Source organism: Brachycentrus maculatus, unplaced genomic scaffold, assembly GCF_059751285.1.
Source record: "Brachycentrus maculatus isolate JH-2025_06_01 unplaced genomic scaffold, ASM5975128v1 h1tg000529l, whole genome shotgun sequence".
NCBI lineage: Eukaryota > Metazoa > Arthropoda > Insecta > Trichoptera > Brachycentridae > Brachycentrus > Brachycentrus maculatus.
This window is the reverse complement of record NW_028281275.1, coordinates 1,060,001-1,078,748: the sequence shown is the minus strand read 5'-3', so window position 1 is coordinate 1,078,748 and position 18,748 is coordinate 1,060,001. Positions and strand designations below refer to the sequence as shown.

General features: G+C 30.1%; 1 protein-coding gene across 4 annotated transcripts in view; it reads left to right on the top strand.

Annotated features, from left to right (window-relative positions):
• The window catches only part of CASK (peripheral plasma membrane protein CASK), a 753,263-nt gene that overhangs the window by 132,942 nt on the left and 601,573 nt on the right, over nucleotides 1-18,748 (top strand). The gene's annotated exons all lie outside the window — the stretch shown is intronic.

Sequence of the window (18,748 nt, the reverse complement as noted above, 5' to 3'; positions counted from 1 at the left end):
ACTCGACCCTATTTTGTCCATAACTTTGTTTGTTACGCTGTATGATCAGATATGAAAATGGATTGTTTTATCGGTCTCAGAGCTGGTGTCCGACTGCAGGCCGGTACTAAGCGCCAGGGGTCAGCTTTACCTCAAGTCAGATGGTGAGGGTAAGGACAAAGTATGGATCTTCAATCCTCACAGCATCCAAAACCACACCAGTTGTTCCTCTTCTTGTTTTCCACCACCAAACGCATTGTATCCACCACACCAAACACCGGTATTCTGAATGTTCATCGATCACCCCTGGCTGCTTTGCATCTGCTTTTTTTCCTTCATCTTTATACTTTATACGCCATTTTCATCATTGATAACATTTCCATAATTCACCATCACTTAAATGTTATCTTAAGATATTGCTCAAGGGGCATGGAAATATAGTATTTTCATGGTTTTTTGTTTTGCCTACAACTTATGTTACTTATGAAAGACATCTACATATAATGTAAATGCTCGTTTGTGAAAATCATTTATCTCCTAAAGTATTGATTTGATATTTCGATACTATGTTGCATTTGGATACTCGTGTATATTTAAATATGTATGTAAAAAAATAGTAAAATAGTCTTTTGTTAAAAACCCTAAATCTTCTAAAGCTGTTAGTTTTTCTAAAGTTACATTTTTTTGACATAACGTTGCATTCAAATACGCACGTGTATATAACTTTTTTTCAGAATATTTTTTTTTAGCTGCAATGGCAGCGCCATCTGTTGAACGAAAAACAATACACGAAATGCTAAATGTTGCTCATGGCAGATAGCATACTTTTCACAGTTGCTGGCAGTTGGCCGACTATATCTAGTATGTAGTAAAATCGTGCGTAAATAAGTCATTCGCTTTTTCATTTTTCATACTATAACTATCGTTCAACTTACAAAAAAAAATATTAATTGAAATTTGATTTTCTATGTATATGTTTTTCTTATAAAAAATTGTGTCCTTCGTAAGTTGTGTGTAAATCAATATGTATGAAAATCCTACGTTTCGATGGTATTTCACATTATAATATTTAAATATTGTTGTCGATAATCCTGGCGAGTAAGTACGCTGCCAGTTTCTGTATACGTGTTAAATCTGTGTTGTAGCTCAAATGACACCTAATTATATAGAAACTCGTTTGATCTGATTATTTAGATAGCTACTACCCTAATCGACGGGCAAGCCAGTTTTCATTTGTAAATTTGACCTTATTAAAATGATTTTTTCTTGGTAGAATTCAGAAGTTTAGAAAAAAACGCAATTCTACAACTTATTTTTTGACATCTCATTAAAGATGAAGAAGAATATAGTGGCATTTACTGGGCTGACGACTGTCATAGGCTGGTTTGAGTGATCACTTTACACAGTGTAACATTCACCAATTCTACCCATTATTGACAACCACACTTCTCTGGGCATTTACGGGGCTGACGACTGTCATAGGCTCGTTTTAGTAATCACTTTACACAGTGTAAAATTCACCAATTCTACCCATTATTGACAGCCATACTTCTCAAATTCTATATAAGTATAAATGAAAAAAATTCGAAACGTTGTTCTTGAATCCTTAGAACTTCACTAGAGACATCTATTGGTGAGATGAAAAGAAACTTTTTTTATTAAACAGAAACTCTTTTATTAGTATCGTGAGATCCGAATCCTGGATTATAATCACATATTTGAGAAACTAGGGGTAATCCATATTTTGTGAACAAGTTTTTGGACACGCTCAAAATGTTGCAATTCTACAACAGTTGTTCAAACATCGTTTGTTTTTTTATTACATAAAATACAATAATATACAGTTTTTCCATCTTCTCTAATGGAGTCGGGTTTTTTTCATATACATACATTTTGCAATGTATCTGCTTTCTAAATAAAGCGCTACAGTGATTAAAAAAAATCCTTTACCAATTTCAGAGAAATCTGTGAAATACCAAAATATTTATGTTTAAGTAAAATATATCATATAAAAACGCTAAAATTACATGAAACATGAATTCATACAACTCAATTATCATTTCATATTCGTTCTTATTTTTAATATAGCAATCCGTTATTAATTTTACATTTTGAGTATACATCAGTAGGTACTTATTTATAATTAATATGTATTTTTTAAAGTTTAGTTTTATTTTATAATTTTGGTACTTTATGTTATCGTTTTTTTTTTTAAACATTGTGTTATAGTTAAATGCGTATTGTATCAACAAAAACAAATCATCGTACTATGGTTAGTAAGATACTCTAAAATTAATAACGTGAAATTAAAAAAAAATCTGCTTAAATGAATTCTTTCCAATAGCTATTATAATATTTTATCGTACTTTATATAAACATCAATACCTTATTTACATTTTTGTCATCTCAACAAAGATAAAGAAGAATATGGAATCTGAGCACTTACAGGGATTACGACCTTCAATAGGCTGGTTAAGTGATCACTTTATATACCTGCAACATTCACCAATTCTACCTATTCCTAGATATATTGATCAATCTCGTAACATAGTCCATTTGAGTTCACAACAGCCATCTTTGTTGGAATGACGAAACCTTTAATCAGTAGTGACTCTTTTCATTTGTTTACACGGTCCGAATCAGTCTACTTTCACCCTTCTTTTGCTAACTCCACGCTTCAATAACATACAAATAAGTTAGTACCAGGACTCCAGTTTAAACTGCCAGTTTACTGTTGGCTAGTAAAATCTTCCATAGTAAGTCTTAATTTTTTCATCCTTTGAATATCTCATAATAATGTTTTTGCACTTAGTCACTTTTGTCGAGACGGGGACGAAATAAATGTTCTGTTAATGTCGTTTACTCGAGGGAGGTAATTTATACCGACAATTGCTTGAACGTTGAAATGCTGAATAAATTAAAATCATAACTTGTTATATTGTCCTGAAGGCTTCTGAGACCGTTTTACTTAAGATGTTATTATTGTTGTACCAGTCAGTTGACATAATTAACTGAGGTATTTTGTAATCACTCTCAACCAGAATTTCCAAGACATCTATTTATACCAAAACATATAGTTATAAAATGTCATGTCTAAGCTAGAGAGAATCTGAGTGAGAGTAACAACAGAAGCATAATCCTATCCATTTTTCTCTATGCTGCTGAAACATGGACCATAAAACCAGCTAAATATATTGAAACTAACTACACCTATGAAAAGTATTTAATTTAGATATATCAAATTGGATGACTTATTATCAATGAGGGAACTTGCAAAGGAGATATTAGACATTGTCAAAAGTGCCAAGTCTAAGCTAGACAACATCTGAAAAGATCGGGGTGTGAGTAACGTAACAACATCAAGATAAAGCTTGTCAGGAGTTTGGTCCTCTCCATTTTTCTCTATGCTGCTGAAACATGGACCATGAAAGTAGCAAAAATGAGAAAAATTGACACATTTGAAATGTGGTGTTGGAGGTGCATGCTCCGAATCCTATGGATAGCTAAACCCACCAACGAGTCCATTCTTCAGGAGTTGCATTTGGATGGCTGGCTAGTGTTTGTATGTATACGATGGAAACTATAGTTCTTTGGACACGTTGCCCATGCCAATGAGGATAGCCTTGAACGACTGGTTATGGTTGGTAGCCTGAATGGGAAGAGAGAGAGGAAAATCCCACACGATGGACCGATCAAATTAAGGCAGCAGCAGGCACCTCGGTTGGAGCGCTTCGTGCAGCGCAGTCGAGGGATAACTGGAGAAGAGTCATTGCTTCGACAAGGGTCACAACCCTCAGTTAGACGAAAAAGAGAAGAGATAGTTATACTCTTGCATAAAAAATACAGGAAGAGCCTAGAAATATTACATGACTCGAACCTAAGTCTGTCATGTTTCTGGCCAGATTTTCACAATTTTACAAATTCATTTAACTCATATAACAACAACTAGATACAACATTTTGAGTGTGTCCAAATACTTGTTCACAAATGTGGGTTTTCTCCACTTAGGAGTAATTTTTCATTTTGACATCTTATCATAGATGAAGTAGGTGTTTTTTTTAAGTAAGTGTGGGTTTTTTATTTGTAGGGCTTATGCTTGTCATAGGCTGTCTAATTGATCACTTTACACACGTGCAACATTCACCAAGACGTCAACTTCTTACGTACTCATAATTTATTTTTTCTTCATACTCATATTAACATAAAAAATATAATTATGTATCAAGAGTACATTTATTATTTTTTAAATTTATTTATTTGGCCATCATCCAGTGAGAGGATGTTTCTGCCAGTGTTAAGTCTTATTCTTATTTACAAACCAAATAATAATAACGATAAAAAAATCAAAGTTTAAATACGATTAATACCTCTTTAATAAACTTGCTGGAGTCCGTCACGAGTCATGCAACTATGGATGACATGGCTGAATGACATAATTTTTTTTCACCCACCTCCATTATCAAATGATTAAAAACTCTTTCATTAATAGTTTCGTTATTTGATAACTTATGGATAATAGTAGTAGATTATTCTGCTTTATTTCGTAATACTCAAAAGTTTCTTTGACCAAACGTGGTATATGTTTAACCTGTTTCTGAGTTCTTGATATTGCGGTTCTTTGAATATGTGTGATGTATGTAGTTTTTTGTCGTTTAGCTGGGAGGTATTTTCCTGTGATATGTGTTAGTAATGTTTTAAGCCATAACATGTGTGAAAATTGTTTTGTCGTGTCGTTTCATTGTCATTAGTTTAAATTTGTTGAATGTTTCCTCTGTGGAAGTCTGTATAGGAACGTAAAAAACCCATAATGAAGTATTACTTTCATTTTGGTTTTTTGTGCAAAATCATTTACTCGTACCACCGTTACCAATACATAAAACGTAGTTTTTTCTTCCTTTTTGTTGTTTTTTGTCACGTATATATCAACTACGTATTTATTATATTCAACTTTTTCTTAATTATATTATACTTAACTATTTATTTGCATGCCCTATAATAATGTTTATATTTGTACTTGTATGTAATACATATATTGATTTATTTTAATTATATATAAATAAATAACATACCTATTTGTTTTCTTTTAACAATTTTTTTTCGCTAGGATGATCGAAGCTGTTTAGAATTGTTTGGTGTTTATAGTTTTCCGATTTGTTTTAGAATATTATATTATCAGTCATTTTTATCAGTAAAAATGATTTACTTTTGATGATTTAGTATTTGTTGATACATTTAAAAAAAATTGATGGTAAGTAATTATAACATGATAAATTTGGTATTTCTTCATAAAATTTTATCTTATAAATTTGTCTCCATTCAGAAGAAAATTTATGCAAAAACATAATCAAAATTGATTGTCTCTGAACATTGTAATATTATGATAATCGCCTTCATTTCGGGTTATGTAGGCAAACAAAGTTCTGCTAAACGGACAAAGTTGTGTAAAAAGTGCCACATTTACATTCTTTGGAATATTCCATTTTCTTTTCGACGATTAATGTTAAGAGTAAAGAAGTTTACCTCAATTTTCTTTCAATTATAGTAGGATCATGATTTTCTGGATTTTCCATATAAGAGATTGAATTTAATAAATTAAAATTATCGATCGATGTGATTCAATTCGTTCGTAAGTTTTTGAGGAATTCACAAACGAATTCAATATGTAGCGTGCAGTTTGACGAAATTTTTCGATTCGGTATAATTCCAAGATTGTAATTAAATGATCAATTTAGAATTGTAATATAATGATGAAGAAATATCTAACACACTTATATCAAGATGACAATGAGAAGATTCCTAGGAGGAGAACTAGAATACTGCTAAATATTTTAATCATTTGAGTTCTGGGATGTTTTACTAAAGCGGGTAAGAAATATGGGAAGAATATAACTCAAGCTAACTTATATACTCGTATTTTAAAAGTGATTTAGCGTGTTTTTACTTCGAATGTCCGGATTTTATATCAATCTGTTTATATGTCCGAAATGTTGACAGTTTTATCTGAATTTTTTTCTGAATTTCATGAGAAAACACGTGTTTGTATTAATACTCATTATCTTGTGATTTTTATAAAATAAATCTGCTGATAAAACCCCCTATTAATTAAGACGTTATTTTTGAAGTGTAAAAAATTAAATGCGATTGCCTAACAAGCTAATTAGTTCGAAAAGGGGTGTTGCGAATCCCTTTTGTGTTTTTGAGCTTTCATAATGATTTTTCTAAAATTTCTGTAGAAGAAGGTCACAGAAAGCAGAATGAAATGATATCCAGAAATAAACTTCCTCTTTTATTCCGCTTCCCGTTATTTATTCCTTTGGGAATCATATTTTGTTCGTTGACCCGAATTTTCATTATAAAAGTGAGGGCGTTTATTTCAAATCGAAATAAGCTTTAAGTTAGTGTAAAACAGCAGCTGTTATAAAATTTAACAACCCTTGCAATAAAATATTTCGCGTACTTACAAAAATTCTATGGATGTTTCGTTTAAAAATTATTTGTCACAGGCAAAACAGATTGTTAGGGAGAGTTGGCTAAGAAGAGTGAAGTCTTATCAAAAGTATTAGTAAAAGTTGATTGAAAATAAACGGATTTACTTTTTCTGGGAAAAGTTAACTTTGCCTGCTGTGGTTTGGTAAAGGATGATTCAATGGACAATGACAATGACAACGATTGGTTCTAGTCTTCTTGGTTGTTCTCCACATGTAACTACGCGTGGTCGAGTTAGGTCAAGATATGTAGGTTATGTTAGGTTAGGTTAAATAAGGTTAAATTTGAAAAGGTTAGGCAAAAAGTCAACGTTGACCAACTCAAGGCTGTAAAAAGAGCTTCCTAGGTGTAGCAACTCTGACTAAATTGATCACAATTCAGCATTTTCGCTTTTGATCAATTTTTACTCAATATTATTGGAGAATCTCCTTTTCCTGTAACATATACAACCCTCTTCCATCCCTACGGTTGTGTGTCTCAGTTAGAAGGAGTCGTAACATAACAGTATACGCACACTTAGTTTAAATACTCGTAATATCTCACATACCTCTAAAATAGTGACCCCGACATTATACGAAAGGCGTGTACTGTAGTAGTTTCATTATATTTCTACTATTTTAAGACGACAGTTTATGGCTTTTTCATTTGACAGTAGTTATGAATCCGCCTCCGTAGTGTAATGGTCAGCACGCTCGGATACCGTTCTGGAGGTCCCGGGTTCGATTCCCAAGGGGGGTAAAATAAATATAAGTGATTTTTTCACTGTCATATTTTTCAATGTTACCCTGGACTGGTACCTGAAGCGTAGGGCTGATCACCTTTCCTTCATGTGTAAACGATCAAGATAACGCTGCGTTTATATGACGCAGTGCCCTATGCACCATTGGGGTGCGGATAAGGGTTTTATTATTATTATTATTATTATTATGAGTAAATATAAATTTAGGTGTGGTGGGAACGTGCACTCTGTTTTATTTCAATAAATGAATATTTTAACAAACTCAATATATTATGATAGACACAATTTGTTTTATTTTTATTTAACAGCATGGTTTCAAGCATAACAACTTCTCAGCATTTTATGTGTATCTTTATACTTTGTGAGTCAAAGGTGTTTTTTTTATTAAAACAAATATTTTTACGATATGTAACAATCAATATACTTTTATCTTAAATTAAATAAACTTTTATCTTAAATTCTTGTTTGGGATAGAGAAGATAAATTACGTACAGCTGAAAATTCATTTGAGCACAGCGGAGAGTGGAAGCGGTTGAACTATTGTTGAAGGTATACTAAATATATATTGATCAAAGATAAGAATTATTATTTTATTTTACCAATCACTTTGGATAGAAGATCATTCATTCTCACAGGAAATTCAGTTTTAATTCTCGTTCTTAAAATGAAAAATATCTTTGTTCTAATCTCAGGGCATCGTTCGTATAACCAAATGTCCTTGACAGGTTTCAGAGACATCTGTTATCCTCAAACAATCAAAGGATTTCGGTGTATTTTTTTTCTCCAAAAATTAGCGTTATGAAGGATCATAAGAAACGCCTGAACGCTTTATCTCCCTTTACAAATGGTTCTTTGCAATATAAATTTCTGTGAATCAATTACCTCTTTTTAAATTAAAACGTTTCTTTTGCTATATGAAATTTGCCATATATAGATATAAATAAATACATATATGTATATATATATATATATATATATATATATATATATATATATATATATATATATATATATATATATATATATATATATATATATATATATATATATATATATATATATATATATATATATATATATATATATATATATATATATATATATATATATATACATATATATATATATATGTGTTTATATATATGCATAAATATTAAATTAAATTTATTAATAAGCAAAGCAAAAGTACAGAAAATGATTGAGTAATTTTTCAGAAGAGAATTTGAAAGACTGGCCTTTCGTTGGCTGGTCTAAGTAATCAACGTATAACGCATAAAACTAACGCATAAAACTAAAACTATGGATTTTTTAAATATGATATGTACTGTACAACATGTTGAAACAGCATCTCTGGAGATTATTAACTATTTATGACACTATCAATCTTTCAGCACATAATTGGATCTGCCAAAATGATTTTTATGTTTCTAATATACAAACGTGGTAGACAGGGGCGTGCAATCCATATTGGCAGAAACAGAGTGCCTTTCCTAATTTACGCGCGTGACATTTAAAAACGCAACCAGTACCTACCCTACCTTACTAAATAGTACCAGATTACATTACTATTACCTCTACTGCTCTAATTCTCTTTGCACGCTACTGGTTGTAGATATATATACTTATTTTATGCATTTATAAAAAAATAGCTAGTCATACAAATAAAAATAATGTATTTTTGGTTTCGACTCACATTTTTTCTCACAATATTGCGCCATTGATTTCTTTGTTTGTTTACATAATTTCAATTTGAACTCTTGAATAATTGATACGCAAACAAAAATCATTGCTTTTTTCAATTTAAAAAAATAATTAATTTCCGAAATCAAACACCAGCTTTCAAATACAGGCCATAAACTGAAAGTTTCGTTTGAACGATTTCATAATAGGATTAATTAAGTCATTGAGTTTCAGCGGAGGTAACTGTGACTTTAATTGACTGGAAAATAATAATTAACAACTGTTAAGAGCAGATTCAATATTTGACCAAGAAAGAATAACACGATACAAAAACTGGCTAAAGTCACATTTTTTAAAAATTAAATAAGAGAAATATTTTTGTTTTTATTATTTACAAAAATACTTCAATTTCATACTATTTCAGTGAGCCTAAGCGGTTCATTATTAGATATAGGTATCAAATTGTGGTGGAGTAGGTTCGAATCGAGAAACTCTGACTTAACAATCCGCAACACTAAACACGGGACCACAACCCCACTTGACACGTTAACTAGAATATAATGTAATATTAATTTAAGTTTTACTTGGTTAATACCACTATTTGCATTTAGTATTTTTTGGTATTTTTAAAGTAAAACTAAAACGAAAAATGAATAGATAAAAGCAGAAAAAGACTGCAAATCAATTAATTATAAAATATACGTTCTTTATATTGTATTTTATAAAAAAGGTACTTATCTTTCAAAGTAATATTATATAGTAAAATCGTGTCTATAAACTTCAGTACACATCATGCGCCCAGACTATGACAGCGCACCGGGCAGGCTTGCCAACTTGATGACAAACAAACTTGCTAGTCTTAAGAATAAAATATGTGGGCAGGTTTTCACATTGAAGGTATATCGCTGACTCCTTTCAACAACGTCATATAAATTAAAAAATCGTCAATTTTCAGTTGTGCATGTTTTCGGAATGCCCAGAAAATGTACTATATCCCAACAAAAGCGGCATATTTTTAACTTAATTGATTCGGCAGTCACTTTGTGGTAAAATCTATCCATTTTTAATAAATGTTTTACTTAGTGTGTCACAGTAGATTTTTAGAAATAGTTAGTGGTATTAACTAAGTAGAACATTAATTAAAAATTAATATTTACCCGCTTCAGGGCAGAAAGTGTTATTTTTGCATTTTGAAGAAAAGGTATTGTTTAATTATATCACTGAGTTTATATGATGCAGTGCCCTATGCGCCATAAGGATGCGGATAAGAGTTTGATGAATATACTCAATAAATACAATATATTTAATCAAAGAGATAACTCGTTGATTAGGCAAAGTTTTTAATTTAATTTGTAAAGTGTTAGTCAATAGATCCATGGAGCAGACCTCAAAAGTTTGTTTGCTCCATAATTAGTTTCGAAGTTTGATAGGGGAGAATTAATCAAAATATATTGTAATACTGTTTTTTTCTCAAAAATTGTGCCAAAACTTCACAAAATTTTGAAGCTTGGTTGATTACTGAAATGAGAGCTTTCAATATCTTTTTGTTCAAATCGGTTTGATAAGGGTATTAACTAAAAACTGTTTCTCAAACTGTCAAAAATAAGAAAAATTCTCTTTTCTTTATTTTCATTTGACCAGACTAAGCCACAGCAACGAATGTCCGGTTACATATGGTTTTAAATAAAAAGATCAAAATTTTGGTGTTTTGATTTCTGGTTTGAAAAACAAGAAAATGTAATCGGTTTTGTTCAAAATTTGTATGAAACAAATTTGGTCAAATACTTGTTTAATGCTAATGAATAGATATGATGTATATATTACAATAAAAAATAAAATGATGATATAAAAAAAAATTAAAGTGAATTTTTCATTTTAATATTTATTCAATAATATCCTGGACTGGTACCTGAAGCGGAGGGCTGATAACCTTTCCTTCAAGTGTTAATGATCAAGATAACACTCCGTTTATATGATGCATTGCCCTATGCACCATTGGGTGGTGGATAAGGGTTTGAATGATGAAATGAAATAAATATATAAATATCGTATTCGTACAAGAGAAAGTTACCAACTAACAAAATGTTCAGGAGGGCCATTTAAGTCACTTTTGCTTGGCAAGAAAATAAACATCAATGCAGTTAGTCATTTTTAACAACTCAATACATTATACTTCTTAGTTTAAAATCCTTTGGGATTTTTTCAGAGCAATATTAAGCTAGTAAGATATCAAATAGTCAATGATCACGTGTTTGTAAAAAAAATGTCATTTTCTCCTGTATGGCTACGATATGATTTTGTCATGCAATATCTTCGATTATGTGTGCATTATTCTATCCAATTTATACTATCCATTTATATTCCTTTTTTCAGTGTACACGGAATCATTTTTTCAGGGATTAAATGTGTCTTTTCTCTCGATTGTATTCCAAGTGTATATTTCGACACTGTGTCGTTATAAAATTTCCGTTTATCGTGTCGAGAAGTAGAGTCGGCGGGGCTTCGCTGCGTTAATGGGGAAACTTTGTGCTGGTAATTATTGAAGGTAAATCTTATTTATTCACCGGTGCTTTATCAAAGGAAATTTCTCGCTCTGCCACTCTGCCTTGGGAGTAATAGCTGCATTAACTACTCCCGACTTTTACAATTTTAAGTGTCAACATTAATGAGCGCCACTTCCCTTACGATCTTTACCTTCATTTTAATTCAGCAGTATATTTATAAAGTTTTCTTCAAAATCGCATTTTTTTTATTAGTGGTAAATGTTTTTACCTTGGACAGATAAAACGCTGTTTTATTTTACAGCTTGTTTTACCTCTATTGCAACGCCATCTGTGGAACCTAACAAAAACACACGTGCTATTTAATACTTCTCATAGTGGATATCGTGCTTCTGGACAGCTGTCAAGCATTTATTTAGCATTATTTCAATGCTTTCGACATTTTCTTTAGGTTCTTAACATTTTCATGGGTTTTAAAATTATTCATGATGGCTTCATCAATTATTTTCTTTTGTTTTATGTTAGCTTTGTAATTTATTTAATTTCTGTTTCACCAGACAACTAACTAACTAAATAACCATCACGCCGCTTCATCGCAGGGGTAGGCAGAGATAATCGAACGCCACACCACTCTGTTATTGCAAACATTTTTTCCAAACATTTTTTCACCAGACAAAGCTACAAAAATACTTGGCTGGGTTCAACTAGTAGTGAACTAGTAGTTTAACATGATTTGCTGATTAAAATTCGATACTATAAAATTAAAATTCAAAAAGTAATCGCTCCCCTTCCTATTAATTGGTATTTCACGTATAACGTTATATTCACGTTAATGTTTGTCATCCCATAACTCGACTTTTGTTTACGTAACGCCGTAGATCAGCCTTGTTATACTCGATTAATATTCACACCCCATTTTCATACATATTGAGTCTAACGACATGCATGATATGCGGCTCTTGTGGAAATTAACCTTCCGCTTCCTCGGAGACCGATATTTACAAATTGTCTTATAAGAAATTCATATCTTACGAAATATGGTGTAAGCGAATATTTGCTAAGCCTATTACACACATAGAGGTACTGACATCTTCGCAAATTACGGGACAAAGCTTTCACGACATATTTACGCAGTAAGTAATTTTTGCGCCTTCAGTGAGTCTTGATTAGGATGTTGAAATACCAACGCATAGTCAATACGAAAGTTTGTGTGCTTTTGCTAAACTTACAGACAAAATTAGTATATAAGGTCATAATTTATGTTTTTTTAATGTTTTGTACTGAAGTTTCTTGGTTGAATTACATTTCATATAATAAACAACAATTTTTTATTACTTCTATTCTTAGTCCTACCTGCAGACAAGCCTACAAAATATAGGCTTTTGCGGGTTATTCTTTTAAAATTTATACAAATTAATGAAGAGCTTTTTTTATTTTTGTGAAATGAATACGAAGAAAGGTTTAAAGTTGTTGTTTAAGTATATAAATAGGTATGTATATTTATTTTTTCAAGCTTAGATAGTTATGAACGATTATTAAATTTTGTGTACAAATAATTGTCAAACTTTACTGTTACGCATTTACTACACTACTCCTTTTTTAGCAAAAATTAAGGCGCAATAAAGTTCCTTTTAAAAAATTAACTAGTTTCTTATTTTTTTTATAATAAATTCAACAAAATCTACATAATATTGTATTTGATGGGCGTTCGACTTTGAATCTGAAGTGTCTATTGCAAATAAAAAATAAATCATTTACGTTTATCTTCAATTGGCCTTTGTAATATGTTATTAAAAATTATTATTATGAAATAATGCAGATTCTGTACCATTTTCATATTTGTTTTCGAAGAATGGCCCCATGACTTTTTTTTGATTTCATGAATTGATACGGCAGTCCCTTTGTGGTAAAATCTATCCATTTTAATTAAAGTTTTACTTGGTAAATACCAATATTTATTAAAATTTATCGTGACACGTGTTTTGATGCATTATGCATAATTTTCAAACGCTGTTTGCGAAGCTAAGTCTAAAATTTGGAGTTGTCCTTGGGACGTTGAAGGTTTAAACACGTCTCACAATAGATTTAAAGAAATAGTGGTATTTTCCAAGTAAAACTAAAATAATCAAGATTTTTTAATTGTATTGCACAATTGAAAATAAATATTTAAAATACCTTTGTACTACTTCTACTGCTTGTATAGCTACAATTTTAACTAATACTACTACTACTACTACTATAACGCCGTTTCCCCGCAGGGGTAGAGGATGGAACGCCACACTCTTCTGTCCTGACATACACTCATTGCTTTCTTCACATTCATGCATCAGTCATACATATTCCAATTACGCAGACTTTTGACACGACCAACTTTGTATGGTTTTTAAATGATTTATTCAGTTGGTTCCTTTTGCCGGATATTTCAAATGGTATCCATGATAAACCTTTCGGTTCTTTCTTAGAATTGTGGGCTTGATAAGGGATGCCTAGACTTTATAATTCAAAATTTGCTAGTCATTGTATCCTTTGTGCTCTCTGGCTAATCCATAATGTATGTATGTATGCTTCCACACCTCCGGATACAAAAAAGGAATAGTTTTGGTTACGCAATGGTTGATCTTTCGTATGATATTAACAATGGCACCAAAGCGTTGACTTGATTGGATTACGAACAATCACTCTCCTCGGTAATGTAAAAACGTGAACAATATTTGGTGAAAAAATGGAGGTCGGGAAATAAAGAAAGCATATACACTAAAACCTCGATATAACGGAGTAAGAAGGGGAAAGCGGTGTCCGTTAAAGAAAAATTCCGTTTTATGAAACAGATTTGATACAAATCAAAAACTTTATTTGTTATTGAAAATATGAACACTGTATTATGTTGTAAATTTACAATACAAAACGCAACAAACATTTTACTTATTGGCTTCGGACACTAGCCGTAAAGTGACGTTGCTGTTTGATATATATATATATATATATATATATATATATATATATATATATATATATATATATATATATATATATATATATATATATATATATATATATATATATATATATATATATATATATATATATATATATATATATATATATATATATATATATATATATATATATATATATATATATACGTATGACGTGATTATCATGGCCACTCAAAATTGTTGACATGCGGCGACCCTTGAATTTAAGCATGTATAATATAAACAGGTGTTTTGATTTTTTTACATTTGATTGGATTTTTGTCCGTTATATCCGAAGTTCGTTACATAGAAGTCCGTAATATCGAGATTTTACTGTAATACCATTATATCGTATATCTAGATACTTATCGTAGTCATATAGTAAAAAGTGATTAAGTGCATTTTTTACAAAAACGTTGAGTATTTGATATTTGACTAGCTTAATATTGCCCTGAAAAAAATCCCAAAGGATTTTAAACTTGGAAGTATAATATATATTCTCGTTGAAAATGACTAACTGCATTGATGTTTATTTTCTTGCCAAGAAAAAGTGACTTAAATGGCCCTCCTGAACATTTTACGTTTTGTTAGTTGGTCACTTTTTCCTGTGCGACTACGATATGTGGTGATATTTTCAAAGCATTCTCTACAATTCAGAAGCGTGTGTGAAGGTTAGACGGACCAATTTAAAAATAGATCTATCAGTCATGTTGGGATTGATCGAATCCTCGTCTCTCCTTTTGCAGTCGAGCGTCTACGGGAGACTTATTTAACATAAATTTATTTTTGGGAGAAACTCGCTTGCGCACTGCGGATTTAAGATGTGTACCTTATTTTAAGCTGGAGACTGTGATGTGCTTTACGGAATCACGAAATCACTAATATTAAGATGTACCCGAAGATGCTTCCATCTTTGTGTCTAAACATAAACTTACTTTACTTATAAACCTTATCCGCACCCAATGGCGCATAGGCCATAGCATATAATTGACGCAGTGTTATCTTGATCATTACTTACATGAGAGGTACTCTTGCGTTTCAGGAACCAGTCCAGGGTAATATTAAATTAATAAACAGTTTATAATTAAATCCGATGATAAAAGCATATGTAGCTTCCGAAACTAGTGGTTTAAATTAAGATAATTCAAGTGGTAAAACTTTCAAAACATTTTGTGTAAAATCACTAAATATCATAGCATAAATTAATTATAACGTAGAACAGTTTCAAAACAAACAGTATATTTATGAAAACAAAGACTGCTTAAGTAGTCTTGAGGAAGAGGTTGGTTACTATTGAATCATTCTTTTCTTAAATGCATATTTGTTTTTGAATAAATATATATATATATATATATATATATATATATATATATATATATATATATATATATATATAAATATTTGTATATATATATATATATATATATATATATATATATATATATATATATATATATATATATATATATATATATATACATATATATATATATATATATATATATATATATATATATATATATATATATATATATATATATATATATATATATATATATATATATATATATATATATATATATATATATATATATATATATATATATATATATATATATATATATATATATTTATATAATTTTTTTTTTGTCCGCCTCCGTAGTGTAATGGTCAGCACGCTCAGCTACCGTTCTGGAGGTCCCGGGTTCGATTCCCAGGGGGGTCAAATAAATATGAGTGATTTTTTCACTGTAATATTTATTCAATATTACCCTGGACTGGTACCTGAAGCGGAGGGCTGATCACCTTTCCTTCGTGTGTAAACGATCAAGATAACACTGTGTTCATATGAAGCAGTGCCCTATGCACCATTGGGGTGCGAATAAGGGTTTTATTATTTTATATATACATATATATGTATGTATATATACATACGTATCCGACGTACATTACTTATTTTTCAAATCCATGAATAGCTTTTGGTAAGGTTTAAGTGGTAACATATTGTTTTTAGACGGTTTGTCAAGTTGTACCTAAAACTTAAGCTATTATTCAATAACTTTTGTAAAACTCGTAGATAAGCCGAGAATTATGTTGAATTATGACCGTTGGATTCAAATTTGATGGAAAAGTTGAATTCATGTTCATAAAGTAGAGGTTGTTATCTAAATTTCATATTTTTTAGTCTTAAAAGTTGAAATGTTGAAACTGGCCCCTCATTCTTTTTAAAGTAACGCTTTAATATTTATCGTTATAACGATATTTTTTATTTTAAGTCTACTTCATAGAAAAACATAAAAAATATGAAGTTATCTCGTTTATTGAAATTTAATATGAGTTTAACAAAAATACAGCATTTTAAAGAAGGCAACACAATTTTAAAAAGACGTCTAAAAATGACAAATAAACAACCGTTATTCCATGTTAAAAACTATGGTTCGAAGGAATAGGCTTTCTTCTGATTAAATTACGCGTCTTAATAAATCTTTTGTTTATATTTTTATTATTAAACGCTGGACGATATTTCGCTCACTCCTTTCAGGAACGTCATAAATCAAAAAACTTGATTTTTCCGGAGAACGTTTTTAAAGCTTAAAAATATAATTAATGTATTAAAAATAAGTTCCAAGCCACTTATTGAACTTTTTACTGTGCAACAGATCTTTTAAGGTAAACCTGAAGGTTTTTTCTGCATTTGAAAAATATATAGTAAATTCAAAAAAAAAAATTAAACGATACCTTTTATTCAAAATGCAAAAACAACACTTTCTGCCCTGTAGCGGGTAAATATTAAATTAAAAATATGCCGCTTTTGCTGGGATATAGTACATTTTCTGGGCATTCCAAAAACACGCATTACTGAAAATTGTCGATTTTTGATTTGTGACGTTCTTGAAAGGAGTGAGCGATTTGTGTTCTGAAGCACATAACTATGCACATCTATTTTTCTTATGGGAAATTGCCACTTATTAATTAAACAAATAAGTATTTTATTTTTATTTTGTCATAAATTTATTACTTACGAATAGTTTATTTATGAAAAAAATATCCGTTATAAATATTTCAAAAAGTAAATAAATGTCAACCTTTTTTACCTGTCATTTTTTTGTGATTGATATTTGTGGTATATTGAAAGTATCTACATATACATGTTTATAATTATATTTACATAACATATACATATTAATATACTATTTGGCTCCATTTTCTAATCTTTATTACTAAATAAAACAATTTTTTAGCTTAGAGTTTATGGTATAAAATATGTATGAAAATTTTCGTAGCAATTACTTTTATAACATCGATATGGCACCATGCTCAACAGTTTTTTTGTTGGTTAAACGAGTTTAATATATATTATAATAAATAAGTCACGCAGAAAATTATTGTTCATAATTAAAAAAAAACAACATTTATTTGATACAAACCTTTTACTAGTTTCACTGCCCACTAGATATCCCATAGATATTTCAAATGCCAGGTTTTTTGTGAGCATGGTTTTTGTATCATTACTCAAGTTTAAGACCAGGCTTTCGAGGTTATAAAGAGGTATAGTTAGGACCAAAGACGAGGCTAAAGACCATAGTTAAGGCTTAAACCATAATTTCGATATTATGGTACCGCGATATTTGGTCAAATTTGAAATACAAATCTGTCCAGTGACTTCAAAGGTCATTTAAAATGATAACGCATGTTAACCAAAATTGTAGCTGAATTTGGTTTAAACTTTACTCCTATATCTCTTTTCCGCAAGAAATTTACTCATTTTACAAACATTAGATACATTATCAAATATTTGATATTGTAAAATAAAAATTCTTTTTTTTACCACTTCAGTTTACTTTATAATAACGAATATATTCGGAAGCTATGTTTCAATCTTCAGGTGTAAATATAGTTTATATTTAGACCTGAAAATGGAAGCATAGCTTCCAAAACTAGTCGTTTTAATCAAATAAACTAAAGTGGCAAAAACAAGTGTTTTTCTTTTACAATTTCATCATGTCTTACCACAAATAATAATCCTGAAACAATAAATAAAATAAAAAAATGTACAAACTTCAACGTTTTATTAATTTGGTGTTTGTTTTAATAGTTTAATCAAGCACAGATTTTTTGAGTCTACTAATTTGTTTTTTATTGTTAAAAACACATAAAAATTAATATTGTGACAGTTGTTTCACCTAGTTATTGCATTTTCAAACAAATGTTTCAAATGAATGAAGACATTCTATTGAAAATTCCATAACTAGGCGAAACAATTGTCACAATGTTAATTTTTATGTGTTTTTTAACAATAAAATACAACTTAGTAGACTCAAAAAATCTGTGTTTGACTGAACAATTAATACAAGAATTAAAATGGAGTTCTACAAATTAAACGCTAA